Here is a 12,936-nt window from a genome sequence, read left to right on the forward strand (position 1 = left end):
TTTGCCTACTCAGACTGGGCCACAGTATGGATTGTTTTGCTTATGCCCTGCACTTATTTATACCTTGGTGTCCCTCATGGATTTTGGAGATCATCTCTTTCTGAAGTGTCATGGGGATAAGAATGTACCATCCTTTCAGAAGCAGGCCATCAGCCATGTGAAGGTCATTGTGGTCCCGCCAGCATATTAGTAAGGCTCTTGAAGGTTACCTCCATCAACCCCACCCTCTTTGGCAGAGTTGAGTCAGTTTCTGGCAAGTCTCATCCTTTTGCTGTTCTCTAATTTGCTGAAGTTGGCCGGCAGATTCTGGGAACTGCTGCCATAACATGTATCGTCAACTGTTAGTGACTGCTTAATTGGGGCTCAAGAAAGAGTGTGTGCTGCTATGAGTGCTGTCCCTCATACGTGTTCAATGTCAAAAGAAAACCACATCGATCTAAATCTTTGACTCATAGGTAGAAGGTCATCCAGTGGTTTGGAATCTTGTAATGCCCCTACGGGTTTGTAGTCTGTTCCTATGTTGAAATTCAACCCAAACTGAGCCATTCACAAACCCAAATGACTGCTAGAGCTTTCTCTTCCATATGACCATACCACTGCTTTGTTTCTGTGAAGCTTCTTAATATGAATACAACAGGTCTCTGGTCTACTTCTGGCTTCTTCTGTGAGAGCACTGCTCCTAAACGATATGAAAGTATGTCCACTGATACAGTTGGATAGTTTACCTAACATTGTGCCAAAACAGGTGGTAATGTCAGCAGTACTTTTATTTTATTAAATGTGTTCTGTTGTGGAATAGCTCAGATTCACATAACATGACCATTAAGAAGATCTCTTAAAGGTTGTTGGATGAGCTAAATTTCGTAAGAATTTCCCAAAATTGATTTGTCATGCCCAGGAATCTTCTTAGAGCATAAACTTCTTTGGGTTAGGGTAACGCAAGTAATAACTTCAGTTTGTCCAAATCCAGCTGAATTCCCTGTTTGCTAATTATGTGTCCTACAGACTTTATCTGCTTGTTTCCAAATTCACATCTCTCATTCAGAGCCAGCTTATTGGAAGTGTCTCAAAACTGCATGTAGTCACTCATCATGTTCATTTTTATATCTGCCATATACCAACACAACATCTGCATGCAAAGGATGCCAGGCAACTCTGACACGATCTGAAAGATTCTCTTTTGTAAGTGTTCTGCTGCTGAAGATATGTCAATTGGAAGATGCTTGAAACAGTACCTTCCAAATGGGGGAATTAATGGAATTAATGATATAGCCCCTTTAGCAAGAGGGATTTGCAGGCAGCCTGCTGTACAATCTAACTTTGAGAAGACTTTAGATTCTGATAACTGAGCTAATGTCTGGTCAACTGCAGGAAGCAGCTCTCGCTCTCTCTCCACATGCTTTATAAGTTGTGTAAGATCCACATAAATCGGGATTTTACCATTGGTCATTAGTACTACAGCTCTCCCCACATACCAGTCAGTGGATTCTTCTGTTTGGGAAACAATCCCCCTGTCTTCTATTCTCTTTAATTCTTCTTTGACTTTCCCTAGCAAAAGTATTGGGATGTGGCATGGGGCTGTGAGAGCAAAGGGAGTGGCTGATGACACCAGTTTTATTTTGTATTCCCTGGACAGTTTTCGTAGCCCTGTGAAGATATTTCCTGTAGTTTGATTTTGTTGTTGTTAATGCATTCCAGTTTCTTTACTAGGTACAGTCCTTGTAGTAGGGAAGTTGTCAATCCTTGTATTACATATATTATTTCATGAAGAACTTTCAGTCCTTTCTCCAGTTTCCCAAAGAAATGGCCACAAACATCCAATGTATTGTTATAGCCCCATACAAAATTTTTGCAGATCTCCATTCTGGGATTGATTTTTTTTTTTTGGAATTGCAGTAGCTGCTGGCCCACTATCCGTTTTAAATGTCAGTTTTTTGACCATTTAAATCTATGCTTGTGTACCAAGGTGCTGTTTGTTCTATTGAGGATGTAGTCCCTAGAAGTATTGACTCATTGTCATAGAATCATAGAATCATAGAATATTAGGGTTGGAAGAGACCTCAGGAGGTCATCTAGTCCAATTCCCTGCTCAAAGCAGGACCAACACCAACTAAATCATCCCAGCCAGGGCTTTGTCAAGCCGGGCCTTAGAAACCTCTAAGGATGGAGATTCCACCACCTCCCTAGGTAACCCATTCCAGTGCTTCACAACCCTCCTAGTGAAGTACTGTTTCCTAATATCCAACCTAGACCTCCCCCACTGCAACTTGAGACCATTGCTGCTGCTTCTGTCATCTGCCACCACTGAGAACAGCCGAGCTCCATCCTCTTTGGAACCCCCCTTTAGGTAGTTGAAGGCTGCTATCAAATCCCCCCTCACTCTTCTCTTCTGCAGACTAAATAACCCCAGTTCCCTCAGCCTCTCCTCATAAGTCATGTGCCCCAGCCCCCTAATAATTTTCGTTGTTATCAGATACCACTCCCTTTTGGATTGTTTCCATTACTCTGGGTGACCTGCAAGCTATTGCAAGATGACCTATTTTGTGGCATTGCCTACATTCTGGTTCCTTTGCTGGCCAGCTGTGGCTTGGTGTTTTGCCACATCTTCCACAGCTTTTTCCAACAATCCCTCTTATTAAGTGGGAGACCAAATAACCTGTCTAGTGGTGCACTGTTCTTATGTTGTAAATTTGGTGTGATTGCTCCTTTCACTTGTGTATTTTTCTCCTCTTTGCTGTGTCAGTATTGTCTGATACCATCTTCCCTGTTCTGCTAGCATATAAGTGACATTGCATAAAACCATAGAAACAGCATTCTCACTTTTTGCTATAGCTTTTGCTAGCATGAGATCCGTGTCTAACTGAAAAACTGTGCTTATAAACTGGTGTGTCTTATGTTAATATCCTGTCTCATATTGGTTCTCCTTTTAACACTCCATATTTGCAATGTTCAGTAAGACTGTGAACTGCAGTAATAAAAATCTTAGCTGTTTCCCCTTGTTTTTGACACCTCCTATTAAATTTGGCCCTTTCATATATAATATTCGGTCTGCCTATCAAACAGGCATCAAAAGCCTTTTTCACTTTGGAGTATTCATTCTTTTCCTCAGCAGAGAGAGGTACCGCACATAGGGTATAATCATCAGCATCACCCATGTCAAATATCAGGACATTTACCTGATAGTTTTGTGCTTTCTTCATTAAACTATAAACCACCCTATCACCACCACCACCCCCAAAAAACTCCACCCCTCAAATCTACAAATCCAGCAAGGCCAGTTGTCCGAATTACCAAAATCAAACTTTTCAAAAAGAGCCATTTGTGCTATTGCCGAGACAGGGCTCTGCCTCCTTTCTGTTGTTGCTTTACAGATCTCCTGCCTGATTATCTACTTTCCCTAGTAATTCACTCTGGCTGTTTAGGGCTCTCGTTTCTTTCCTTTGCTCCTATAGAGAGAGATTCACAAACTTCTGACACCCTGTAGCGTGAGGATATACACACAGCAGAAAGTAGAGTACTCTCTAACCAGGATGTTCCTAGTTTACTGAGCTCCCCATTGCAATACTTCCTGATCCTCTCTGGTAATTGTGGAGGACCAGGATTTCTATAATCACACCTCAGATGCTTTGATCAAAGTGTGGTAATACTCAAACAAATGACCCCATGCATATTTAGCTCCCGGGGTTCTGTATTTATTTCCTCGGAGACTATGATAGCATATTTGATCAGTTTTCTATGCACATATTTTTATATTTATCTTCTAGCACTGTAAACTCAACTTGGGATCTCAGAATGAAGCCAGCTTTCTCACAATTAGTCCAAAGGACAGAGTCTAAGGCCAGAAGGGACCATTTTGATCATCAAGCCTGATCTTCTGAACAACAGGTCACAGAACTTCCCCAAAATAATTCCTGTTTGAACTGGAGCATCTCTTTTAGAAAATACATCCAATCTTGATTTAAAAGTGGCCTGTGATGGAGAATCCACAACAATTCTTGGTAAATTGTTCTAATGGGTAATTACCCTCAGTCCTAAATATTAGTGCCCTTATGATTGTATCATATATGGGAAAGATCATCTCAGGTAAAGAGATCCAAAACCATTTGTTGCTTTCTAGGTCAGAACCTAGTAGAAATCAAAATAAGTATTGCCTGAAAATTAGCTGGTAGCTAAGGCATCTCATGGAGCATATGTTTGTAACATGGTGAATGAAACACCATATAATAAGCATTCTGCTTCACTCTGTGCTAGGTGCAATTTTCTAAGCTCAACAAGACCTTAAATGATATTTCAGAAATATCACTGGATCATCCAAAAATGCTGGGGTCCACCTGTAAGGGGGATACCTTGTCTTCACACTTCAAGATGCATTTATAGTCATATTTCTATAGAGATGAATCACCATAGAAAAACAAGGTATAACTATGATAATCTCTGAATAGTAAAGCATAACACAGGGGACTGATAGTCATGGAAAAGCCATCTCCTCAGGGCATTGTGATGAAGGAGGAAAAAAGCCAAATGCCTGTAGTCCACTAGTGATGTGACAACAGCTTTTTCCTATCTGGAATAAACTCTTCACTAGTAGAGGAAGAGACACTACTGGCAAGTGATAGGATTCTATTTTGTTATTTTTTGGTCAACACAAATAAATGATTGTCACTTTGGATTCCACTATTTAGTCAGATTTTTGAAGGTTAGTTAAGCATATACCTATCCTGACCACAGGCCTAATTGGAGTAAATGGTACCACATACATGCTTACAGTTAGATATGTGCTTAAACACTTTGCTGGAATAAGTCTGAAGTACATAAGGCCCCAATCTGATAACTGAAGCAAATGACACTGCAGACAGGACTGCCTGTGTCAGGCCAGTTATAGGACTGGGATTTCGATATGCATTTTGAAACTCAATCTTGAAAATGTTGCCTGCCCATGATGTGGAAGGCCTTGGCAAGAAATTTGGGGTTTTATGACATTAAAAAATAAAATCCAGCTGGCAGTTTGTTTGTTTTCAACTTCAAGCCAAAACAATACCAATTTCCTAGCTTGAAATGCATTTTCTGCACACTTCCGTAAATTAAAAAGTGACTAGTTGATGTGATTTGATGGCACTTTTACAGGACTTTAGCCTGTTTTGTTTTCACTGTTGGTGGGGGAAGCCTACTTGGTTATCTGAAATCTAACAGCTGTCGGTTAGTATGCCTTGAAAATAGATTACTTGACTCCTGTCACAGATTCGGGGTATGTCTCATCTAGAATCAACGGGTGACAAGCAAAGAGTTTCTCTCTCTCACAAACACACCCTTCCATCGCAATAGATATTACACACCCTAACCTTCACAAAGAGATGCTATAATAGGCAAACCAGTTAGGATAAATTAGCAACCTCCCACTTTATACCAAAGGACTTTCTCCCCAAAATTAGGCTACGTCTACTCTAGAGACTTTACAGCAGCACAAGCTGCAGCTGCGCCACTGTCTATGCTGACGAGAGAGAGCTCTCCCGCCATCCCTAACGAGCGGCGGTAGCTATGTCGGGGGGTGGGGGAGGGGAACTCCTGCCAACATAGCGCTGTCCACACCTGTGCTTTTGTCAGTAAAACTTATGTTGGTCAGCAGTGTGAAAATACACACCCCTGACTGACAAAAGTTTTACCCACAAAAAGTGCAAGTGTAGACAAAGCCTTAGAGTGAATGGTTTCTGAGATTTCAAATACAATAATAATTGCATTTATAAAGTGTCCCCAGAGCTATCAAGCCAATTCTTAGAAACTACACAGTTCTGTCTGATCAGGAATAATTCTGTTCACTTCAGCTGATACTGCCTGCTTACCTCAAGTCTGAATTTGCACCAATAAATACAGTAGTTATGAATTGGCTCCATAATGTTCCAACCACATTCCTGGATGACGTCAGCGGGGACATTAGACACAGCAAATACCAGGCCATTGGGAAAAGGCCACAGTAGTTATCAGATAGTTATTCCCCTGTTGATTATGTCAAACAGCTGTTTGTTAATTTTATTCCTCAGTATTTCTCATTTTACACTCTTTTGGTACTTAATTGTTCCAGATGTGACTAGGAGTTAAACTAACATAATGTGACACAAAATATTGAGCCAGATTTTCAACTTGTGTAAAAGACTATAGCTTCATTGATTTCTGTGGAGCTATCCTGATATACACCAGCAGGGGACCTGCCAGTTGTCTTGTGGTATTTCTAGTTTCACTAAAAGCAAAGCATACGGGTGTGACATACCCAAGGTACAATCTGGACTGAGGAACAACTGTGTCCCCTCAGTTCTCCAACTGGGGGTGCCTTTTACACTGCTTGGCTGTGAGAGCTACCACTCCTGGTCTGCTCTCATACGGCCTCCAGCAGCTACTCCCAGTAATAGTGTATGAATTCTGCAGCCAGCCACCCTCGGATTACACTGCAGAGCAACACCAGCAAACCAGTCCCAGACTTCCCCCCCAAATGTATATCTTGTATTGCCTAGCTCTCTCCTGCACAAAACAAGCTCATACAAAGTCCGTCATTTTATTAATCAAAAATGATATGCACAAATCCTCTTATCTCAACTAGGGGCTCCCAAACACGTCAATTCAACCACACTGGTTTAGATAAAACTATAAAACAAGTGTATTAACGACAAAAGGATAGATTTTAAGTGAATACAAGTAATGAGGTTTAAGAGTTAGAATAGATTACAAGAAAATAAAAGTAAAATGCAACTAATGCCTAATTTAACAACTACATGAATTCAAAGCAAAGTCTCCCTCACCACATGGTTCAGCAAACTTACTGGCTGAACTTCTTTCAGTCAGGATCCCTCCCCCCTTCCTTTGTTCTTCAGGTGTTGTGGATACCATGGGCAGAGAGGAAGGGAGGAATGATTTGGGGCATCTGTTCTCCCTTCTTATGGCTTTTTCTCTTCTTCAAGAAGCATCTCCAGCTGAGGTTCAGGAGACAGAAAGTCTGTGTGGACAGGAATCCCAAACTGTTTCTTTGTGAAGATGTAGATTTTTAATCGACACCCTCTTTCGTGCCACAGAGTGGCCACTTAACCAGGTGATAGTCCGTTTGATTTTGATGACAGCTGGCTGAGGCGTCAGCTTGCCTTTTGTATCTAGGGAACTGGTTTGTGGCCACTCCCCACAAACGATGTGGAACATGTTTCACTTATACCATACAGAGGAATCTTACAACTTTACATACAATGTTGCCACACACATATTATCAGGACAATATTGACCAGCCAGTTAAGAACATAAGAATGGCTATACTGGGTCAGACCAAACGTCCATCTAACCCAGTATCCTGTCTTCTGAAAGTGCCAATGCCAGGTGCTTCAGAGGGAATGAACAAAACAGGTAATTAGCAAGTGGTCCATCCACTGCTGCCCATTCCCGGCTTCTGGCAAAAGTTGAGATTTCCAGTGATACCTCAGAAGGCATACTTTCACCAAGATTGCTACAATAGTGTGCAAGAGGTGAATACAGGGGTAAAGACTGTCACAACAGGATATCTCATCAGAAAGTCTATTCTCACAAGAACTCCAGCCTGTCACAGTGAGGTCATGGCAGCCAAACCTAGTAGACAGAGCCAGAGTCTGCAGTCACAAAACATGACTCAAGAGTCAACTGGATGGGGATACCAGGAGGTCAGAAGCAGAAGACAAAGGAGATTAGACCCAGTTTCAAAAGAATTGCAGTGGTGGTATAACATATCATGGAATATCATGAGTATGTAGGGACAGGTCCACCACAGCTGTTCAAAAAGGGTCATAAATTCTATAAATAAGCCAAAAAATTGCACAGGAATAGGAACACTTTCTGTATGGGATCATGCAGATGCCCAGCAAGCCAGCATGGTGTGCAATGGCTGCACTTCCAAATATTAGCAAAGGGATGGTGGCTAGGGGTTCCCCAAAACTGCCTGAAACGGGGCCATCCATAGTAGGTCATGGTGGCAACCGCATAGATTGTCAGAGTAAGGCTGTTCTAGTAGTTATGAAACTAGTTGAAAACCTGGGTTCAATGCCCTATTCTGTCACAAGCTTTCTGTGTGAGCCTGGCCAAGTCCCTTAGCTTCTTTAGACCACAAATTCCTATCTACTTTCCTACCTTGTGAGGGGTTATGAGGATAAATACATGAATGAGCATGAGGTGTTCAGATAGCATGGTGATATGGGGGTTATATATGTACCCTAGATAGATGGGGTGCTGTGATCCAGCACCTGATAGCTAGTAGGTGGAGAGACATAATTCAGTGTGAAATCAGCCATGTGTGCTAGAGGTCCCCTGTCTACACAGGGAATGCCTGCTACCAACACAGGGACTCCATAGGGGAGAGGCTTTTCTACTTCCCCTTTGTGCCATGGAGAGGCCTAGAAGGGACTTAAAGTGAACTAGAATCAATCCCTCAGTTTCTTTATATCTGAATATGCAGTTTCTGTGTCAGCCAGGCACTCTGTTCTTTTCAGACTCCGCCTATCAGAGAGTCTCATCTCTTACAAGCGGAAAGAGAGAGACAGCTTTTTTTCTGAACAGCATAGAGCCTTCAGTGAAATCAGCTAGACAGTGGTAATGTCCGTAACTCATCTTGCAACCTAAAGCTACTTAGGCTCACCTGCCATGTACCAAGTAGTGTATTGTTCACTTGACAGATGGAAGCATTTCCCTAAGCTGATTAAATCTGTGTTTGGTTTGGACTGTGCACATGAGTTTTAAATGAAGAGGATCCAGCGAAATCTGTTCACCTTTGGCTTGCTGATGGATCGGAGTAAATAATGGTGGGAGCTAAGATGAGTTGAAGTAACCCCTCCTTTCTTTAACCAACTGTGGTCTTCATCAGCTCATATACATTTATGTTATGTAGCTACATAGAGTTCTGATTTACACCAGCTGAGGGTCTGTCAGTTAGTCTCTTCAGTCACTACATTTATGTACTCTTAACAATCCCATGCGGTCTTATTTGTACATTTCTTTCTCGGCCTATATAATGGCAAATTAAACACTCAAATGCACCCAACAGTTTAGTCAGCCTTTAAATCCAGGAGCTGCTCTCTTTTAATATTATCCATTGTTCATAGTACAACTGTAGCTGGTTTTCTGAACAGCCTAATGGGAATTTTTTAGCATTCTCGTACAATTCAGACAATACATTATTTCTTTCATTTTGTCTCTGGCTGCACTGTTGACAGCTGCACTCTTGGCTAGCACACCAGGGATTGAACTGGGGATATCCACAGCTAAAGGTATAAACAGCTACAGCTTGAACTAAAGAGCCAACTCTCTGTAGCTGGGGGAGGGGGTTGTAACTACTCATATTCTTTGTGGATCAGAAACAGAGGGGGACCTATAATCCCCACTTACTAGTGAGTTGTACACGTTCCGATTGGTTTGGAATATGCTGAACGGGGAGCTTGGTCCTAAGAGAGTTCAAGGTCCCAGATGTGCCAATAAAGTTTCTACTATTTTGTTTTCCATTTAGTACATATTCCATAGCAGGAATAGAAACTGAGCATTTGTCAGCATGTCTTGAGAGACAGCGGGGTCCAGTGGTTAGGGTACTTGGTTCTATATCCAGGTCTTCCATTGATTTGCTGTACAACCTTTAGAAAGTTATTTTATTTTTCTGTTCCTCTATTTTTCTTCCCACTCTATGTCTTATCTATATAGATTGTAATCTCTTTAGGATAGCGACTGTCTCTTCTTATGTGTTTGTGCACAATAGGCTCTTGATTCTGACTGGGGCCTCAAAGTGCTACCTTGATACATATAATACATAATAATCTCTTCTATCTCTTTATTGATAATTATTTTTCATATTATGGTAGTGCCTAGAGGCCCACAAGCTAGGATTATGACAAGACAATACACAGTTAAACATGTGGTAGGTGATAGAAATGGGGGAAAAGTGGCGGGGAGAACAGAACCATTATAGCCATTGAGAGCAATAAGTCATACACACGCACTCATCTTTAATATTAATTTGTCTGTTTATTGTAGTTAAGTTCTCTTTAGAACTGATATGCATGTTCTTTTTTTCGTGATTTTCTCTAAATGGTCATTAAAGTCCTAGATATTGTGCTGGGTGCATAATTTATAAATATATAAATGGTCTCTATTAAAATATCAACATTTACTAATAGTTTATTATTTCAGCAAAGTCAGGAGAAATGTTGTGAGCACTATTAAGACCTATATGTGGTTTCTTTTGACCTTACTAGGGCCTGTAAATTGAGATGGCCTGTGGACAGACATCTGCAAGTTTGGTGTCCTTGACCAAGGCTGCTTCTCAGATGCCTTTGTTGTCACCAGTGGAGTAAAACAAGGCTGTGTTCTTGCTCCAGTGTTATTTAGCATCATGTTTTGCTGATGTTCTAATAGAGGAATTCAGAAACATTGGTTGTGGCATATATATGCAATACCGTATGGATGGAGGTGACTTATTGCCTGCACGCAAAGATAAAAGTTATGAAGACAATTATTCGTAAATTACTGTTAGTTGGTGATTGTGCTTTATTGGCCCATAACCTCAGGGACATTCAGTTGCTCATTGACTGCTTTGCAGATGCAGCAAAACATTTTGGTTTAACAGTCAGCCCGAAGATAACAGAAGTCATGGTCCAGTCTCAACCGAGAAGTCCTGCAACTACTCCAGTTGGGTCCGTCGAAGATGTATCACTCAAAATGGTGACAAATGTTGTGACCTAGGCAGTATCATTTCATGGGATGCAATAATCAACAACATTACAAAGCTCATTGGCGCAGGCTGCGAGGACTTCAGAAATCATCAGTGTCATCTCTGGAATGAATACGCTGTCAAACTGCGAACGAAAATTGACATTTACAGTGCTATTGTCATTACCACTTTCCTCTATGGCTGCAATATGTGGATTACTTATCAACACCACCTAAATTGCTTGGACCAATTCCACCTACAGTGTCTATGGTGGATAATGGCAATTAAATGGCAAGATTTAATTCTAAACACCAAGGTCCTTGAATGCCTCAAGATCACAGGCACTGAAGCTTTCATAGTAAGAGTGCAACTGAGATGGTGCAGTCATGTGGTCTGTACGTCTGACAGTAGAATACCGAAAAGTGTCTTTTACAAAGAATTGCAGACTGGAACTCGGTTTAGGGGCAGACCAAGCAAACATTACAAAGACACTCTCTCAAGACCAACTTCCAATCTTGCAAAATTGACCTCAACACCTGGGAGCTCTTAGCCCATGACACGATCTGATGGCAACAGCTCTGCCATCTCAGACCGAAAAATTTTGAGAGCTCACTGATTGCTGCAAACAAGGAGAGACCTAACTTCCTTCTAGATCCCTGTTCACCCTAATAGGGTGTGGTTCACAGACTCAACTTGTCATTAATTATATTTAGGATTCACCCAGATAACACAGGAGAAAACTTAACTCTTGTCCAACAAAAGAAACTATTAGCTATTGCCTTTATCCAGAGAGCAAAGAAATGAAGTGATCTGGAAAGAGTTAAAAATGAAAGGAATGAAGTACTCCCAGTGGACACTTCCAAGCTTCTGCTTTCATGTTTTCTTCTTTATAGCCAGATAAACATGCTTTCAGCCATCTGTCAGTACAGAATGTCCAGCGAAGGTAATCCGAGGTGATGGATGTGTCCAGTGGATGTCCAAAGGGATAAATCTGCATTCATTACTCACTGCTCCTTTTAAAGGTGGTACCTCTAAGATCTATAACAATGCCTGACCTCTTCATAATCAAGCAGTAGTAACCAATGGGTAATGAGAGTCAGAACATTTGTAACAGTGATTGGAAACAGCAATTAAAAGTAATGATAAGCAGAAAACATGGGGCTGCACTGTGTGTAATCCTTCTAGGAAGTGGAGGCACTGCTTCTGGATAGCACCGCCTGTTCACCTAGCTTTTTTACAGAGATATGGGGAGGGAAGAGGCAAAGGTGTGGCCCTGGTACAACCCTGCTTCAAACTAGCCTGGTGTTACAGGAGTGCTCTAGAAAAGAGAGATTTCTTTATACCGATAAACAATTAATAGTTCAAATTCTAGTAGTTGGCATGCAAGATTATGAAGCATAGATCCTGGATTTTGAAGGTCCAGTAAAACTTCTTGTCGCTATGCACTCTAAATGGCTTCCCTGTGTGCAGCTCTTCACGTGCAGCTCTTAACTCCTCACGCAGAAGGGAACCCGCGTTGCACTCTTTCAACAAGATCCGCTCCTACTGCTCATGCATTCGCTGAGCCCCAAGAGGAAATCCAGTGGAATCAACCAGAAGTCCTCCTGGACTTCTTTTCCAGCTCAGTCCCTTCCCACTCTGGCTCAACAATATGATCTTTAAAACAGAAGCAAGTTTCTAAATATGATAGATTTGAAAGTGTTCTCCTGGATGAATTTCAACCCTTTATTTATTAAAGGACAAATTCTCTATTGACATAAGTCCATTGTCATCAAGAGAATTAACCCAGAAGAGAGTGTGACCCTATGCTGCATCTATAGTGCAGTAAACCCAGTACTCAGAGTTATTTTTTCATAAAAACAGCAACAATGTTTATCGTGATAAGAAACGGTTTGAAAATAGGAAAGCAACCCATAGAGGTTGAAAACAACAAGGAGTCCGGTGGCACCTTAAAGACTAACAGATTTATTTGGACATAAGCTTTCATGGGTAAAAAACCCACTTCTTCAGATGCAAGACCTTACATAGAGGTTGAGCATTTTCTCCCCCTGATGGAATAATACAGGATGTTGAATGGGCTTTTTCCACCAGAAAATTCTGCCCTTGTTAACACATAGTAAGCATTAATTAGATTTCATGGCTTCACTCACCTATTGGTAAAAGAGTTTTCTTTCACAGTGTTTCAGGGCTGGCATCACAAATGCAGAGCTGGCCTTGACTATATGATGGATAATGTTTTCATC

The 12,936-nt window shown here is 41.3% G+C and overlaps 1 protein-coding gene across 1 annotated transcript in view; it reads right to left on the minus strand.

Moving 5' to 3' along the window:
* The window catches only part of RIT2 (Ras like without CAAX 2), a 257,074-nt gene that overhangs the window by 171,566 nt on the left and 72,572 nt on the right, over window positions 1-12,936 (minus strand). The window lies entirely within an intron of this gene.

The sequence above is a fragment of the Terrapene carolina genome, unplaced genomic scaffold (assembly GCF_002925995.2).
Source record: "Terrapene carolina triunguis isolate 2854851 unplaced genomic scaffold, T_m_triunguis-2.0 Scaffold69, whole genome shotgun sequence".
NCBI classification, from domain to species: domain Eukaryota; kingdom Metazoa; phylum Chordata; order Testudines; family Emydidae; genus Terrapene; species Terrapene triunguis.